This window comes from Kogia breviceps, chromosome 1, assembly GCF_026419965.1.
Source record: "Kogia breviceps isolate mKogBre1 chromosome 1, mKogBre1 haplotype 1, whole genome shotgun sequence".
In the NCBI taxonomy this organism is placed as follows: Eukaryota; Metazoa; Chordata; class Mammalia; order Artiodactyla; family Physeteridae; genus Kogia; species Kogia breviceps.
The window spans coordinates 20,490,076-20,508,548 of NC_081310.1; the positions used below are offsets into that span (position 1 = coordinate 20,490,076).

The 18,473-nt window shown below is 37.8% G+C and overlaps 1 protein-coding gene across 6 annotated transcripts in view; it reads left to right on the plus strand.

Annotated features, from left to right (window-relative positions):
- Nucleotides 1–18,473, plus strand: part of DISP1 (dispatched RND transporter family member 1) — a 209,674-nt gene that overhangs the window by 128,513 nt on the left and 62,688 nt on the right. Inside the window, exon 1 of one of the 6 annotated variants that reach the window (XM_059069315.2) lies at nt 12,933–13,177. The exons of 4 other annotated variants lie outside the window; for them this stretch is intronic. The gene's annotated coding sequence lies outside the window, so the exon portion shown is untranslated. Of the gene's footprint in view, nt 1–12,932; nt 13,178–18,473 lie in introns of those variants that run through there. One more of the 6 variants, XM_067028137.1, reaches the window with a different exon arrangement.

An 18,473-nucleotide genomic window follows, 5' to 3' on the forward strand; every position in this document is an offset into this window, starting at 1 on the left:
TTCATCGTTGACTGAGATATCCAGGAAAGCAAAGACTATTGGGTGACAAAACAAGGCAGACGCCTTAATTTAGGAATAAAACAAAGAACTAACTAGTTCTAATTCTTCAACCTCTCAATTTTTTCATCCTCCATTCTCCTTTAGGGTAAGGCACTTTCAGTGATAGACCTTTGTGAAGTCTAAATACCGGATAATAACATCGTGATAAGTATCTCTTCTCTGTTTCTTTTTAAGGCAGAGGTTGTGTGTATGTATGATACAATGACCTGCTTAATAAATACTTTTTTGATGCCAGTAATCGTGTAAGCTTATTTTGTTGTTGCTTTGTATTCAGAGTAACAGAATTCCCATCTCCTTTGGTGTTTCTTTGCAAAGACAGTGCTTGAACCAGTGCTTGTTACATATTTATCGTGGTAATTTTCCATATACAGTTGGGTTGTGAGTTTTGTTATAAAGCAATAAAAATGTTTAAATTCACTTTAAGTATTTTCTCCCTACATTTTTGTCAAAAGTCTTTGTGATCTTAGGTTATTTTAGTGCCTGGAACAGTTTAACAAAGGAAGTTGTGGAATTTTCTTCTCTAAAGATGTTTAAGGTTAAGGACGCCTCAACTGGCTGCTGCAGGTTTTATCTAGCCCCAGTTATAGTATCTTGAGCCTTTTGGGGATGCCAGAATCTAGTAGTACAGGGGTCCCCAAGCCCCGGGAGTGGACTGGTACCGGTCTGTGGCCTGTTAGGAACTGGGCCGCACAGCAGGAGGTGAGTGGAAGGCCGGCAAGTGAAGCTTTGTCTGTATTTACAGTCGCTCCCCATCGCTCCCGTTACCGCCCCCCGTCAGATCAGCAACAGCGTTAGATTCTCATAGGAGCGCGAACCCTATTGTGAACTGCGCACGCGAGGGATCTAGGTTGCGTGCTCCTTATGGGAATTTAATGCCTGACGACGATCTGAGGTGGAGCTGAGGCGGTGATGCCGGCGCTGGGGAGCGGCTGCAAATACAGATCATCAGCGGCAGAGAGGTTTGACTGCACAGAGACCATCATAAATCAACTGCTTGCAGACTCATATCAAAACGCTATCAGTGAGTGGCAGGTGACAATAAGCTGCATCTGGTGGCAGGCTTTACGTCAGAATCCGACACTTATTTTAGTCCGTGCGCGGCCCGCCCATTATTTGATTCACCACTTCCGTCCGCGCCTCTTTCCTGCACTGCGCACTTGTCTCAGTCACAGTTTTGGTAAGCCCACAGCTAACCCCAGCCCAAATGAGTACAAAACAAACGTCGCTGGAGAGCTTCTTTGAAAAGGGGGAAAGACCCAATGATGAGACAGCAGAAGCCTCTAAGACTGCCAACCAAAAGAAAGCTGTATTTATTTGTTTGTTTGCGGTACGCGGGCCTCTCACTGTTGTAGCCTCTCCCGTTGCGGAGCACAGGCTCCGGACGCGCAGGCTCAGCGGCCATGGCTCACGGGCCCAGCCGCTCCGCGGCACGCGGGATCCTCCCGGACCGGGGCACGAACCCGTGTCCCCTGCATTGGCAGGTGGACTCTCAACCACTGTGCCAGCAGGGAAGCCCCCATCACTGGGATTTTTGACATGTTTCAATCATTAGCAGAGATTTTGAAAGAGACTGAGCCAGGGCCTTCTTTCTCCCAGCTGGTGCATGGTCACCTATCTCAGCTTTCAGAAGAGTTTGAGCATTACTTCCCAACCACAAAAGACCCCCGAACTGGGAAGGAATGGATCTGCGACCCATTTGTGAATAAGGCAGGTGAATCGACTCTGTCCGTGCTAGAAGAGGATCAACTGCTTGTGATCGCAGATGACGGTGGCCTTAAAAATTATGTTTGAGACAACTTCAAATCTCCATACGTTCTGGATTAAAGTCAAGGCGGAATATCCTGAGATTGACACGAAAGCACTGGAAAGCCTGCTTCCATTTCCAACACCCTATCTTTGTGAAGCAGGGATTTCTGCAGTGACAGCAACCAAAACAAGATTACAGAGTAGACTGAACATAAGCAACACATTTTGAGTATCACTGTCTCCCATCACCCCCGGATGGGACCATCTAGTTGTAGGAAAACAAGCTCAGGGCTCCCACTGATTCTGCATTATGGTGAGTTGTATAATTATTTCATCATATAATACAATATATTACATCATATATTTCAAAATAATAATAGAAATAAAGTGCACAATAAATGTAATGCATTTGAATCACCCCAAAACCATGCCCCCCAACGCTGTGTCTGTGGAAAAATTGTCTTCCACGAAACCAGTGCCTGGCGCCAGAAAGGTTGGGGGCAGCTGTAGTAGTACATGTCACAGCACACACATGGTGGCTTGGTATGGGCGTCGGACGTCTTCCCTGTTGTAGCCACACTTCCCAACGCTGGAGCTGGAGCTTTACCAGTACATACCCAGGAGGTCCATTCTGGCTGGCAGCTCAGAAAGGTCTACCATTCAGGTATGGTAATGACCGCCCAGAGCTTGCTTAGACGTTCAGCATTGGGGGTTTGCAATGAATGTGCCAAAGATGCCTTGTTCCTGAGGACCACCAGTCGTTGTGATGATTTTTGTTTCAGTGTTTTAGAAGTGGCATTTGTCATGCTATTAAGTTAATATGTTAAATATGTTAAGATAACCTTTTACTAGGATAGAAACAGAGGGAATATTTCCTAACCCATTCTGAGGCAAGCAGTATTCTAATACCAAAACCGGACAAAGAATTACAAAAAGAAAACTACAGACCAATATCTCTCGTTAACATAGTTGAAAAAAATACTCAACAAATTATTAGCAAATTAAATCCAATAATGTATGAAGAGAATTGCAGTTGACCCTTGAACAACCTGGGGTTTAGGAGCCCCAACTCCCTGTGCAGTTGAGAATCCATGTCTGACTTTTTTTTTTTTTTTTTTTTTTTTGCGGTACGAGGGCCTCTGACCATTGTGGCCTCTCCCATTGCGGAGCACAGGCTCCAGACGCGCATGCCCAGTGGCCGTGGCTCACGGGCCCAGCCGCTCCGCGGCATGTGGGATCTTCCCGGACTGGGGCACGAACCCGTGTCCCCTGCATCGGCAGGAGGACTCTCAACCAATGCGCCACCAGGGAAGCCCCATGTCTGACTTTTGACTTCCTCCAAACTTAACTGTTTACCGGAAGCCTTACTGATAACATAAAAAGTCAATTAACACTTATTTTGTATGTTGTTTGTTCTATATACATATTCTTACAATAAAGTAAGCTAGAGAAAAGAAAATGTTATTAAGAAAAATCATAAGGAAGAGAAAATACATTTTAAGTACGGTACTGTATTTATTGATACTGGGAGTTTGCATTGTCTGCTTGCAGGATGAATTATCTGTCAGTACTTACATCAATATTTTCTTATATGATACAAAACACTGTAGATGTTATACATGTTACTAACACTAGACATCAAAAATAAAAGATAATGTGGAAAAAAAAAATAACCTTTACTGTCCATAGTAACTAATCCTAGTTTCTAATGCATCCCATTTATAAATGTATTCTTTCAGCCAGGCCTATATTTTGAGTCTGACAGCACTGCCATGTTGGGATACTTTAGTCTTCTAGTATATATCTCATATTCTTATATTCTGCTAGAAATAAATATCCTTACTCCTTTCCCGTTTGTTACTGCATTATTTCTTATCTTTTTACAGCCATCTCACAGAATTTTATTTCATATAAACATATGAAATATGAAATATGTAGCCAGACATAGCATGAGTTTCATAATTTTGAACTGCTTGAACTTCTGAATAACTAATGAGTGTGTTTTCAACATATAAAATAACTCCCACCACTTTTATGAACTATCTAACCCTAATAAACGTCCTTAGTCTTAGAGTTCGGGTAATTTAAGGTTCTTTCCTTGCCAAACATAATATTACCGCATGTTATAAAAAGTATAAATAAATAAAATAGGATTAGAATTTTCATTTACTTTCATCCATACAACTTCATTTTATATCAGAGAATGTGATGTGTCATAGTGTTACTTAATCTAAGCCTTTAGCAGTGATGACAGGTGTTTGTATGCAAGTGACACATATATTTTCCTATGAAGCCTGACTTTTGGAAAATTAACTTGCATGTATTTTTATTTCATGACATAAGTAAAGCAAGTGTAACTTTCTCCATAAATATTAGAAGTCTGACTTACAGAAAATGTCAATTTATTGGTCATAATCCTTCTTAACATATGCTGTAATACCACATTCATTTAGAGTCCTTTAAAGTTTGGTAACAATGCAGCTGAAACCATTAAAATAATGTTCTAATTAGATTAGAGTTAAGACACACTAGTCTTCATTCTAGGAGTATATTTCATGCTAGGAGCATCTATTGTAAAAGTAAAATATCTTACTTTGAAATCCTATACTGCAAACCAAAAATATTTTGGAACCTCTCCAGAGCCCATGGCTGCACTGTGCTTTGCTTTTAAATCATCGTGTGTCACGAGATTATATTCTTAGATGATCTATAGTCTAGTTATTTTGTTATGGCTGAAATGATCCAGCTTGTTTTTGATATAAAACTATCTAATCTGAGCCTCCTCTCCTCCTCTAAAATATACAGCATTCTTCATGCTTTGTGTGGGAGAAAGGCTCTCGTGCGGCGTGCTCATGTCAAGACAAGATGTTCACCAGAATACCAACGTGAAACCTGTAATAAACTCACTTGCTTTAGTTATTTTTCACATGTAAAAAGTTCTTTGTAGTAGCAATTTTTTTGTTAGGTCAGGAGAGCTGAAATTTTTGCCTGTTGTTTTGTATTGCCTAGTAAGATTTTTTTCCTTCACAGAAAAAAGACTACTTTTTCTCTGAAAGTTACTAACCTCTGTGCTCTTTGCTTAAAATATATATCCCAGCTTCTGATCTTCATTAAAAATTTTGGTAGTGATAAGTGCATTTCATTCTGGATGACCAAAATGCTTTCTGGATTATTGAAAAAATGCATACGGTTACCTAGTTTTTAATGAAACCAAGCAAAGGATGTAATGAATAAAAATTAAGATTTCCCAGATTCACTTGTTTACAAGGCCTTTTATCACAGAAATCGTATTTGCTACAATAAGATCAATTGGCAAGTAAACAGAAAGTCTATTGTCCATAAATTGAATGGCTCACTGCGGGGGAAAAACTCACTTAATTTCGTTGCTTAAAAATATTTTTGCTCATGCCAAGGAAAATCCTACCTTAGAAACAAAACAAAAAGAAATTTTAAAAAACTGCCCAGGAATACGCTTGCATATTAGTTTCTGGAATGACATCTACTGGTTTGGAGAAAAGGGTGAAAAGCCAATTACTGACATCTCTTAGTGTTCTGCAGCAATTTAATATTCAGAATTTAAAAGCAGAGAAAAGGGACTTCCCTGGCGGTCCAGTGGTAAAGAATCCACCTTCCAGTGTAGGGGATGTGGGTTCCATCCGTGGTCATTGAGCTAAGATCCCACATGCCGTGGGGCAACTAAGCCCACGTGCCACAGCTACTGAGCTCGCGTGCCTCAACTGGAGCCTGCATGCCATGAAATACAGAGCCCACACGCCCTGGAGCTGGCGCGCCACAACTAGAGAGAGAAAGCCCATGCACCACAACTAGAGAGCCTGCAACGAAGATCCTGTGTGCCGCAGCTAAGACCCGACACAGCCAAAAATAAACAAATAAATAAATAATAAATTTTAAAAAATAAAAGCAGAGAAAAGTGCAACATATTGCAGTCATACTTAAAATATATTGAATCTTGGCTGTTGTTTCTTTCCCACAGCCATAGTGGAAATGGTCCTTAGGGCCCATTTAAATCAGCAGGAAAATAGGATTTTGTGTCTTGAATTTTATTTTGCAGACTACATTCCAAAACTACATTTATTCTGTTTAATAAAGGGTATAGGTAATAGTAACACATTGTAAAAAATCATTTTTTAATAAGTATTTGTCAAGTACCTACCAGGTACTAGATCTTCCTAAGGAATATGAAAATGATAATAAAAGAGCTTGTGCTGTTAGGTGTAGATTAAGAGGGTAAGAGAGGTATACAAATGGCCATGATAAAAAAAATTCACACATGCTAAGTGCCATAAGAGAGCTCTCAGGGTCAATAACTTAGGAGAGGATGAAAGAATTCCTGGCTTAGGCAATCAGAGAAGGCTTCATGGAAGATATGTTGTTTGTCATGTGTTGTAAAGAACGGATGGGATGATGGCAGCTGGAAATGTGAACAAAGACCATTGCAAGTGGAAGGAACAGCATAAGCACTGAGGGGTTGTGTGCAAGCTTGTTTGGAGTAAAGCAAGTTCTGTTTGGCAAGGGGACTGAGTAGGAAGGGAAAGGGCCCAGATACTGGAGGGTCTTGCATGCCAGCTCAGTAAGATGTTTAAACTTTACTTAGTGGCATGGAGGAGCCATTAGTGTTGTCTGGACTGAAGAGCAGGTTGGTTAGGTCTATCTGTTATGATGAATCTGGAAGCTCTGTGTTGCTTAGATTGGAATTTTAGGGGACCGTAGATTAGGTCACATCTAGTAGGCTGTTGCAGTAATTCCAGGGAATAGTACCTAGAAAGTGGGATAGGGAATGGAAAGGAAGAGAGGGTTTATGTGACAATGGCTAGGTCTTGAAAATAAATAAATAAGGGTACATGGTGGTGTAAAGGTCAAAGGTGCAGATCAGGTGTTCAATAAATGAATATTTTAAGTTAAAATTTGGGGGCTTAAGTGACTGTGTAGATAGAAATAGGAAAATCAATAAGTTGTTTGAACGTGATAAGATAATTTGTATTGTACTTTATTGAATTTGAGCTGCTGGCAGGACACATATATTGAAATGTCCTTAGAAAGCAAAAGTGGCAAAAGTGGAACTTTGAAAAAAGGTTCAATGTGATGATATAGGCAGCAAGTATAGAGCAGAAAGGACAGAGGACAGAGCCTTGGACATTGCCTAAGATTTAGAATAAGAATTCAGAGGATCTGCCAAGAAAATGGGATAGAGGTTAAAGAGGTAGAGAGTGTTAGAATAATGGAAACTGAGCAAGGAGAAAAGAGATTGCCAGTGGGGTTGGGAAATGAAGAAATGTAAAGAAAATGAATATTGGGACTTCCCTGGTGGTCCAGTGGGTAAGACTCTGTGCTCCCAGTGCAAGGGCCCAGATCCCCTGGCAAGGGAACTAGATCCCGCATGCCACAACTAAGAAGCCCGCATGCTGCAACTAAAAGATCCCACATGCCACAACGAAGATCCTGTGTGCCACGACCAAGAAGTCCGCATGCCGAAACTAAAGATCTTGCATGCCACAATGAAGATCCCGTGTGCTGCGACTAAAACCTGGTGCAGCCAAAATAAATAAATAATAAATAAATATTTTTTTTTTAAAAAAAAGAAAATGCGTATTGAGAAAGGACCACTGAGTTTTGTTTTTGAAGGAACAGTTGTATTAGATGGTGAGTAAGATTGTTAGAAGTTAAGGAATGAGAGGAGGTGAGGCTTGAGTATTGCCTGGCAGTGAAAGGAAAGGAAAAAATAGACCTGAACGCTAGCAGGCCAAGAGAAGGATTACTTGTTTAGGCTGGGGGCAAAGGAAACATTTTTTCTAAGGAAATAATGAAGGAGCTGGCAAAGAGGAAGAGTTGTAGATGGACTTGGGGAGGGCAAGTGAGACAGGCTAAAGAAACATGGCAGTGATCTGGAGCCTGTAGATCTAGGGGAGCGCTAGCCAATGAAGCTTTGCAGTGATGGGCAAAGTTTTTTCTTTGCTCTGTCCAGTGCAGTAGCCACGAGCCACATGTAGCTGTTGAGCACTTGAAATGTGGCTAGTGCAACCTGAGTGCACAAATTTTAACTGCATTTAATTTTAATTACTTTAACTATAAGTAGTTGCATGTGGCTAGTGGCTACCTTATTGGGTAGCACAGACCTAGTGTGTAAGTAGTTAATTTAGGTAAGAGGCATGGACATTTTGAGAGATAAGGGATGAGTTCCAGAAAAAGTTTGGGGTAGAGATGGTAATATTTGCAGGCACTCGTGGTCAAAAAGTTTCATTCCTTTTCATAAAATAGATAGCATTTTTCACAGAGAGGGTTAAGGTGGGGAGCATGGGAAAGATTTCCAGCAGCCCCTGTGGGGATTTCAGTGAAGAATCTGTGATAGATGAGAAGAATCTCAGTAGCTCGGAGAACCCTCCAGAGGTGAGAGTCTGCATTTGGTTTATGTCTCTGCTTCCCTCTCTGGTGACTTTTTTTCAGTAACATTCGCAACCTTAGAGGAAAAAGAAAGTGGGAGAGCAAGTGTAGGGGAGACCTTTGAAAGGCTCGCACAGTAAAAGGCTTGTAAAGTAAATAAATGCTGACTATCAGATCTGTATGAAGAAAGTACAAAGCAAGGAAAACTAGAAGAGGACACGGATAAGGACTCCAGGGCTGGAGGTGACTGTGAGGGAGAAGAGCAGATTCTTTAGATGTCAAACTGTGGAAGATAAGCAAGGTGATAACATTTTCATTGGTAAGAATGGTAGCTTTTGGAGGTAGAGTTTTCAACAGGAAATGAGATTTTAAAAGAAGTGATAAGATTTTAAAATGTAAATTCAGGTGAGAGGGATATGTAAGACTGACGCACATATTTCCACCTTGATGGAAAGGAATTTTAGCATAACAGTTATTTTGTTTCTGCTCCAATTTGCTTGCATTATGGTCTTTGCTCCAAACTCACTGACTCAACATTGACTGTATAGTTTTTTCCTTAATCCAAATTTGAATAGTAAAACTGGGATTCGTTTTTATCCATTTGAGTGGTATCCAAATTCATAAAAACTGAAATCAGAGTCGAGAGGGACCTGTGAGATTATTTCATCTAATGTATGGACTTTGTAAATAGGAGGCCCTAACCTCTGGATTAAGTGACTAGTTCAAGGTTACAGAGCTAGTGAGTAGCAGACCTGAGACTGCACTTTAGGACTCCACTGATTTCACAGTTCTGGCTCTGACTTGAGCAATATAATAATGTTCTGGGCTGAAGTCTTTAGCGTGTACCTAACAATCTGTACTCTAGAAACACTAAAACACAATGTAGAATATTATCTGAAGAACTTTCCTGTCATTACTTTTCTGAACTTGTACTTTCCAATGACAAAGCTATTGACTTGACCCTACCGAAGTAAAAATCTTGCTGAAGCAGAACTCTACCATCTACCTTAGACTGCGGTTTATTCATTCGTAACTGTTTTGACATTTAACACACACACACACACACACAAAGATTAATAGATGGGACTTCTAAATGTCAATAAATATAACAACATCTAGAATCACATTTTGGATTGAGTTCAGATGTGAAAGAGTTTAATGAACCAGCAGGTGATTTTTTTCACTTTTTAAAAAGTATAACTGTTGTGCCTCTCTGGCCAGCTCTTGTCTCTCTGTCCCTCTCCTGTAACCTTTCCATGTTCCTAGTAATGAAGAAAGATACCTAAGTAATGTGATCCAAGAAAAAAAGGGATACTGTTTTCAGAGAAGCTTAGAACTTTGTAAGGTTATTAGCATTTTCTTTTTCACTCTAATATGTTGAGAAACATACAAAGAGCTTGGAAATAATCCTGATTATTATCTACAAAATAATAATGGATTCCATGTCACAATACCAGAAGTGTACTTTAAATTGCATTGTAATTGTATTTTAACCCAGACCCATTTTTAAATAAAGTGATTAAATGTACAAATCAGTACCTTTGCTAAAAATGGAAATAAGAATTTACACGTTTATGAGTTGAGTTCAGGTCTTCGGTTTCCGTGACATCTTAACTAATTTAAGAGGTTTCTTAAAGTAATTTATGGGATCCACAACTCTAGAACCTTTGTTTACTTCTCTTGCAGTAACACGCACAATGAAATGGGATTAGCTGTTTTAATAAACTAAACCAGAGTACTATTCAGATGATCAAAGAATGTTAAAAATGCCTTCATTTTCATTTAAATTCTGTAATTCCTTTTGGGGGATTTTTAGGTACTACAGCATTTGGCATACGTATGGCATGAAACCAGCATACCCTAAGATTTCAGGGACTGACTCTTTCAATATATTTACTTGAGTAAATACTTCTCCTTTTCCCTCCCTCCCTCCCTCCCTGTCTTTTTCATCCCCAAGACTGGCTCTTTTCTAGGTAAATTTAGAAGATACAGAGATGAAAGTTACCTTTCCTACCCTCTAGAAGTTCATACACTGTGTTTAACACACTGGTTCTCAACATGTGGGTTTCAGACCAGCCGAGTCAGCACCACCTGGGGACATGAAGAAAAGCAAATTCTCCAGCCCCATCCCAGACCTCAGAATCAGAATCTTTGGGGCTGAGACACAGCAATCTGCCTCCTCCCAAACCTTCTAGGAGATTCTGATGCGCACTCACATTTGAGAACCATTGGGCTAATGGCTAGAATGTTATACCTTCCTTATTTTCCTATCAAGACAGAATCCACATACCATAAAATTCACCATTTTAAAGTGTACAGTTCAGTGGGTTTTACTGTATTCACAAAGCTATGCAACCATGATCACTATCTAATTCTACAACATTTTTATCACCCCAAAGGAAACTCCAGATCTTTTAGCAGTCACTCCCTGTCCTCTGTCTCCATACCCCAACCCCTGGCATCCACTAATCTGCTTTCTATCTCTATGGATTTGAGTATTCTGGATATTTCATGTAAATGGAATCATACAGTATGTGACCTTTTGTGTCTGGCTTTCGCTTAGCATAGTGTTTTCAAGGTCCATCCATGTTGTTAACACGTATCAGTGCTTTATTCCTTCTTATGGCTGGATGATATTCCATTGTATGCGTGTACCACATTTTGCTCATCCATGCGTCATTTGATGGACATTTGAGTTGATTCCTTGGTTGTGAATAATGCTGCTATGAACATTCATTACAAGTTTTTTATGAACATATGTTTTCAATTCTCTTGGGTATATATTCAGTCGATTCCCCTCATTTGCAGTAGTTACATTCTTTAAAGTCTCTGCAAACACAGAATTAGTGAATACTGAGTCATTGCTCTGCAGGGAAATACAGGGTTAGGTTCCTTTGAGACTCTGGTCACATTTTTGACACACAGTCAGTACGTGACCTTGCTTTGTGTGTGTTTCTGTTTAAAGATACCTTATCTAATATATGTTGTTGATTCATTAACATCGAACTCACATCCAACAGCACCATTAACTCATGCCTAAGTAAACTTATCTAACACATGTACTTTCTCTGTAAGGAACATCACAGCCTTCTTGAGCTTAGCAACACTAGACAGCACTGCATATGACACTTTAGGGCCATTTTAAACAGTGAAATTGCCAACAAAAGCACAAAAATGTGAAAAACATGGCACCAAAATAGACTGCAAAAGGAACACTTGTTTTCAGTGTGAGAACTGAAACAAGAAGGCAGTGTGTCACCTTGTTCAGCCTCACCTGGGAACATGTTTGTTGGAAGACTCAGATTTTCCCCTACTCTGTGTATGTACATGTCTGAAGGACTGAGAAACACCTTGAGGATTATTTGGGGATCACAAATTGTAGGCAAATATGCAAATGCGGGATCCACAAAGAATGGGATTCAAGTGTACCCGGAGTGAAATTGCTGTGTCATGTGTTAACTCTATGTTTAATTTTCTGACCATTTTCCCCAGTGGCTATACCATTTTATGTTCCCACCAGCAGTGTATGATGTTCCAGTTCTTCCATATCCTTGCCAACGTTTGTTCCCTCCCTCCCTCCCTTCCTTCCTCTTTCTTCTTTTGATTATAGCTATCCTAGTGGATGTCAAGTAGTCTTTCATTGTGGTTTTAATTTGCACTCCTTAACAACTAGTGATGTTGAACATCTTTTTTATGTGCATATTAGCCATTCGGATATTTTCTTTAGAAAAACCTCTATTCCAAAACTTTGCCTATTTTTAAATTGGAGTATTTGTGTTTTTATTGCTGATTTGTACGTTTTTTATATTTTATGGTTACTAGCCTTTTAGTTATGTGGTTTGCAAATATTTTCTCCCATTCTGTAGGTTTTCTTTTCACTTTCTTGATAATGTTTTTTGATGTACAAAAGTTTTTTATTTTGATGAAGCCCAATTTTACCTATTTTTTCTTTGATTACTCACGTTATCTTCTTTAATTTTGAAATTGCTATCAGTACAGCCTGTTAAAAGAGTTGTTTATACGTTTTTATTAAAGAAGTCATGAAAAGTTAGATTTCCTGGATGCAGTAAATTATCACTTATTTGCCAATGGATGTCATGTGTAAATTTAAAGCATTTGTTTGCAGTTTTTTGTAAGGTTTTTATGTTGTTGTGGCTGTGAAATTTTAAATACTGGCATCAGTAGGACCACAGATTTATAAAAAAGCAGTGTCAAATTCATGTAACAAACTGTTTTTGTTTAGGAAAATTGAAGAAAAGCACTTACAACTGCTTTAAATAATACTTGCCTTTTTAATAGAGAAGACTCTGCCTCTTTTAAAAATTATGAACTTTCTGCCTTAACAGCAGAGTCTCAACAGCCATTTGTGAAAGAACACAAGAATCCCCGGAACTTGGAAATAAACACGGATTGGTGTTTATTTGTGTTAGTTTAAATGCAGTAGCCCTATGTGTCAGAAAACTGAATCTGTAACACTTAAGTTAGCCTAAGCAAGCAAATAATATCAGCTAGCATGGCTTTAATCTACTAAGTAACTTTAAATCCAAAAGATCAAAGGAAGTTATAACTAAAAACAGTCCTTCGTGCAATTTCCCTGTAGAAGCAGGAAAAGGCTAGAAATTATATGTCACCTTCATATCCTGGCTTGCTGACCTTGTGCTCAGATCAAGCCCCTCTGTATGCCAGCTGTTACCATTATTGAGACCTTGCCCCCAGGGGTTAAGTAGGAGAAAAACTCTCCTGTCCTATAGGAGAGCAAACACGGAAAGTTCCAGCCCCGAACGAACATGCTTAATTCAAAGCAATCTGCATGTGCTTGGCATTCCGTCTGTCCCACCGCTCTGAGGAGCTACTCCTGAGACTCCCTCGTTGCTCTCTGTATGCTCTGTTCCTGCGGCCAGTTTCGGCTGTGGCTACTGCAATCATTTGCAGACCAAACTGAACCAGGGACGTTTCTTCTTTTAACATAAAGGTAATACATTTACTCATGCTCCTGTGAATGTGTTATTTGGGGAGAATTTATTTAAAAACGGAACTTTGCTGTGCGCTTCTTGGATTGAATTTAAAATTCCAGCTCACAGTTTTTTTCAGTGTAAGCTTTGAACGACATCTGAATGCATTAAAATCTTACGAAGTTTTTTTTGAAGGATAGTCTAGCACAGTAAGGTAAGGTAAGTTGTTTCTTAAGGTTTATTCAAATGTGCTTTTTTTATGAAGTTGGGAAGAAACTTTAGATTTCAAGTTGTTCAGCTGTTTCATGAGTTGAGATTCTTTAACCACTATCTAGATCAGAAGTTGGAAAATACGTGCTTCTGTCATTGCCAGTTGGTAGAAAAATAGATGTAGAATTGTAGGAATCACTTTAACCACTTTTGTGAATTAAATATTGTAAGAAAATAGTAAAATATTAACATCTTCCAATTTATAAAAAAAAGAAGTTGCGTGAAGATATACACTTGCGAGCCAAACTTCCACAGCAAGTTTAATTTTTATCAATGTTCATTTTAAATACACATCTCGCTATACACCCTCAAGTTGTTTTTGAGGTGATTAAACGTTTTGTGCATTGTATTCATTTTAATGGTGGCAATGATAACTACATTATCATTGGATTTACTACATAAAGTAGAAATCAGAATGTATTTGCCATATTTACTTTTGCTTAAAATTAGAATGGATAATTTATATGTGACTAGTAGAAAATTTCAAACTAGTTTAACTTGGGAAATATTTGTATGTTTTGTAGTAAAATGTAAAATTTTTTAAAACCAAGTGGATAAAAATTTGGCAAAAACTGAGGTATTTCATGCAAATCATTGACTGACCATAAATGACTTTCTTCAGGGATAATGCAAGAAATAGAGAGCATACTTTACAATTTGCTAAAATTTTCTTTAACAGGTATTCCTGTTGAAAGGAAAAGAATGAATATGTCCTTTTTATCCACAAAAGGGTTATTTTAGATGATAATTTATAATTTCAGAAAACTCCAATTCCCTTTGATGGCTGGGAAGTCACTAAACTATGTAAATAAACTCTAGAGTGTTCCACTGGTAGTGGCTTTACTACTTCCCATGGTTTTAATGTCTGCTGACATATTTCTACTTTTTAAAATGTTAAATAGTCTTAGCATTATTTTTTAAAAATTATATCTCTTAATAAACTATCAGGATGCTTTCTTTGCCAAATCTTAAATATTGGAGCATTTTATTGGATGATTATACTTCACTTGTCAGTTTTTGTTTTAGTATACAAAGATAAGGCAGAGTATTTTTTATGTATCTTCCATGCTTCATATAGCTTACATCTTAGACGTGAATTTTAGAATTGTGAGCATGAACTCTTTGCATTGATTATGAAAACATATGTAATGCTTAAGTGTCTGAAATGAATGACCTACAAAGCAGTTTAGTAAATACATGTTAACCTTGCCTCAGTCTGGGAAATGATATATATTATAAAATGGCTTCATTCAACATTTTACTGTAATCCCAGTTGTCTTTTTAGTTTGTATTGAACCACTCAATGCTTTTTTGGCAACTGGGGAAATCTGCTTTTCAGTGTCTGCTGTGTACCAATTCTTTGCCTTTCATTCTAACTACTTTCATTTCTGGGATTAGATCAGAGCACCCTCAACAGTTCAACTCTTATAACGCTCTTATAGTTCAGTATGGGTGATGGACAGCCTTGACACACTGACTGTATGAACATTTCCGATTTTTCAAAAATTACAGTTCCTGATCACATCCTAACACGGGAAATAAAACGGTGTTTGGGATCAAGACAAAGGAACTGCTTAACTTCTCAGCCTTGTGGAAAAAATATAAAACAAAGCAACTAAATAAATGAAAAAAGCAAGACTTGGGGAAGAGGGTGGCCCTTTGTTCTCTCTCTCTTAATTTCTATTCTTTTATTGTAATCACTATTCAACAGGCTCACTTATTTCAGGCTCGCATATTAGATTCGAAGGAAACTATTCACAATAGTTTTTATTATATGCTGTCGAAATAAGGACATTCACCTATTTAACCGAAAAATACAATTTAATTACCTTTGTGAGCAAACAAGAATCCCACTTGCACAATGTAGATGGAATTTCAGTTCACCTAATGTATACAAGAAAGCAAACAGCAGAATACACAAGCATTTATAATGATAATTTAAGTAAGGAATAGAAAAAGATTTATGAAAGGTGTACCCAGACTCTTGCTAAGAGTTACTTTACTTTCCTGATCCAATTCAAATATTTGATGTTTTTCTAAGCTGAAAGTAAATCTCAGCATCCTTTAAGTAAAAGGATGTCTTCCATTGTCTCACACAAATACCTTGAGTTATGTTTCCCAAGTTGCTCGGTAGACTGAAGGATACCCCTGAGACTTGATTTGCTGGGCTCTGCAGGGAAGAACCCATTTGGGGAGCTGCTCTGGGAAATTTGATTTGCTACTTCTCAAACTTCACAAAACAGCAGGGAGTGGAGCCTGGCGTCACATACTTAGCATTAGTGGGAAAAGCTTAGATAATTCTAAGTGGAATATGAAGAAACAACAGGTTACCATCTAAATCAAAACCTTTCAAGTGCTTTATGGTGACTGATTTCAGTTTTTGTCTTTATGGAAGTTGTTTTTTTAAAAATCCCTTCACATTCTTTTGCCTCACAATGCGTGCATGTAGAATTTTTTTCTTCTGATTTATCTCGGTGATGGTTTTTTCCTTTGAGCTGCTAAATTTTGAGGTTTTTGAGATGTGTTAAGTATTAAACATTCATGGTGTCTTTAGACATGCTTGTGATCTGTTCAACAACATGAGTTAAACTCAGTCCTATGATCCTGTTTCTACTGGGGAAGAGCTATAGTGATACAGATAGATTGCTCAATGTTTTGTGATTTTAGTTGAGGCAGAATAATTTCAGATGGAATCTTATTGCTTGAAGATAAACCTATCACATCTTGGGGGTCCTGTTTATTACCAAAGGATCTTGTGATTAATTCTTTTTTTACTAGGATGTGAGGCTAGATAGGAGGCCTGGTGTCTGGAGGTTGTCTGACTCTAGAATTGAAATGTTTAAAATGCTTAAAATGCAATCAGAAGTACTTTCTCTTTTCTTTTTTTCTTTTTCTTTTTTTTCTTCCTTCTTTCCTTCTCTCTCTCTCTCTCTCTCTCTCTCTCTCTCTCTCTCTCTCTCTCTCTCTTTCTTTCTTTTTCTTTCTTTTTTTGGCACAAAACTTTAGGGAACATGCTCTTTTAATAGAGAAGCTTGGGACTTCATATTGGAGACTGACCAGGGGTTGGGGGAGATACTTTTTCTTGAGGGTTAAATAAACTCGTTAGCCCAATTGGCTATACCCTAAACTCTATCCAAATGATCTATAAGTACTTGAGACTGTGTGACAAGTTGTTTTGTGTTTCTACAACATTGTTCCACATGAATTCCACACTGCTGTCTCTCAAACCAATGTCTTATTACGGATTTCTCTTCCCTGAACCCTTGTTCCCACACTTATAACGTCAAGGGTAACCCCAAAAGAAGTAAAGCTAATCCAAATACTATAATACATGTCTAACATGGAGTACCAGGTCCAAATGTCTTCAAATATACAGCAATATTCTGCATTTCAAGCAATATTTTCTGAACCAACATTGAATATTTTGAGTGGCAGTTGCTTGCTCTTATAAATTGATCAGCATTAATTTAAGTAAAGTATACATCAATCGTTCTGAACCCTAGCTGCACATTAGAATCATCTGGGGAGCATTTAAAACTGCTAATGGCCACACCCCATTACAATATGAATTAAATCATAACGTCTGGGGCCAGGGCCCTGTGTCTGTAATTTTTTTTCATATTACTGAAGTGATTCTAGTGTGCAGAATGGGTTGAAACCACTGTAATAGACTTGTAACTTTGTGACTATTTGTTATATTTATTGTGTTCCCTTCAAGACTTGCAGCAGGGTCCAAATGGATGTCTCAGCTGATTCTTGAGTTAAATAACAACTGTTTAGTGGGCTTTCTAGAATTTTTTTTGAAAGACCAGAGATCGGCATTTCTGAGTATAGAAACTTCTCTAGTTTTATTTTGTATATTCTTAGTTATGCAACTGAACATAAATCTTCAGACTTAGGGTTAAAAGAAATTATTGCAGCTTTATAGAATTGGAACTCATCTGAAATAGGAACTCAGAGATAACAGAGTACTTTCTCTTTTTTAAGGGTGTCGATGCTTATGGCTATTACACTTGTAAGTGTGGGGAGAAGTGGTGAATATTTTGTGGAATGATAATTTTGGTGGATGAACTTGGAAAAGATATCTCTGAAAACTGCTTTAATAACGGCAATGTAGTGATAGTGCTCTTGAAATATATATTTAGGTAGATAAGTGTTTATGCTAAAAAGATAATGTTCTCGACTATCATTTATCCCAGACTGTGAAAGATAAACCTTATTTTACACCCACATTTCTCTTCCCACATAGACCTTCTACCAAAGGTACATTAAACATAAAACATGGGAAAAATGAGACTGATGTTTTCACAGCCCTGAAATTCCTATCATTCACCCCATAAGTATAAATCTCAGCCTTGACAACCTAATTCATATCTAGCAATAAGACTGCTTTCCAAATTCAGTGTCTTCAGATTTGCTACGGCACATACACTTTAATATCTTCTGAATATTTTTTAACTCTTATCTATCAATATAGTTCTGTAAATCTGGGCAAGGGGAAAACTGTATCTGACAATTTTAATTCTTCTTCTGTATCATTAAGCTGCTTGTAAATATTATGAATGGTTTTTGTAAAAATGAAACGTGTAACATTTATAGTTTATCTTTATTGGTGCCTTTACCTATACATCTTGTGTATAATCAAATTTAAAAGAGGTTATATAAAAATGTCAGGTATATTTCATTTTCAGAGATGATGTTTGTTAACATAAGTTGAAACTACCTTCTTGATAATATAAATTTAATAGGCAACAGTGAGTTTTCATTGTAAAAGAATAGTGATCCCTTACTTTCAGATTTCCTAGAACGCGACAGTTTGCTTTCTCCTAGTGTGATGCAAAGCATAGTAATACCTAGTGGGTTCTTATTAAATGTTTGTTTAGTGGTATAGATTCTCAAATGTATAACATTGTTTCTTTGAGGAAATGGCCTCTAATTTATTGCAATTTATGATTAAGGGGAATGATAGCAGTAGTACCTAATTTCTGTAGAATTCTTTGCAACATATAAAATGCTTATAGGTGATTGCATGAAGATACTTAAAGT